The following is a 440-nucleotide window of genomic DNA, read 5'->3' as shown; positions in this document are numbered from 1 at the left end:
TCTGCAAGAGCGGGAAAACTCGGACCATGTGAATGATGAGATAACCATCATTCACTGATGAGATAACAGTTGATTTATGAATTGGGAGGAGAAACATTGCAACACCCCGAGCTACAATTGGTCAAGGCACCATTTGGGGTGTGTTAAACAGCCCGGTTTAAATACTCAGGACACCATCAAACTTTGCTTTCTGTGTCTAGCTTTTAGCTTTTCGCTTTTAGTCGTGCTTTTTGTGTCTAGCTTTTAGCTTTTCGCTTTTAGTCATGCTTTTTGTGTCTAGCGTTTAGCTTTTCGCTTTTAGTCATGCTTTTTAGTTATATGCTTTTTAGCCATGCGGCTTTTTAGTTATATGCTTTTTAGCCATGAGGCTTTTAGCTTTTCGCTTTTAGTCGTGATTTTCAGTCATCGCTTCTTAGCGCTTTTTGAGCGTGCTCTGGCTT

Source organism: Sinocyclocheilus grahami, unplaced genomic scaffold (genome assembly GCF_001515645.1).
Source record: "Sinocyclocheilus grahami isolate Dianchi unplaced genomic scaffold, SAMN03320097.WGS_v1.1 scaffold438.1, whole genome shotgun sequence".
In the NCBI taxonomy this organism is placed as follows: domain Eukaryota; kingdom Metazoa; phylum Chordata; class Actinopteri; order Cypriniformes; family Cyprinidae; genus Sinocyclocheilus; species Sinocyclocheilus grahami.
The sequence above is the reverse complement of the archived record's forward strand: the minus strand, read 5'-3'. Positions refer to the sequence as shown.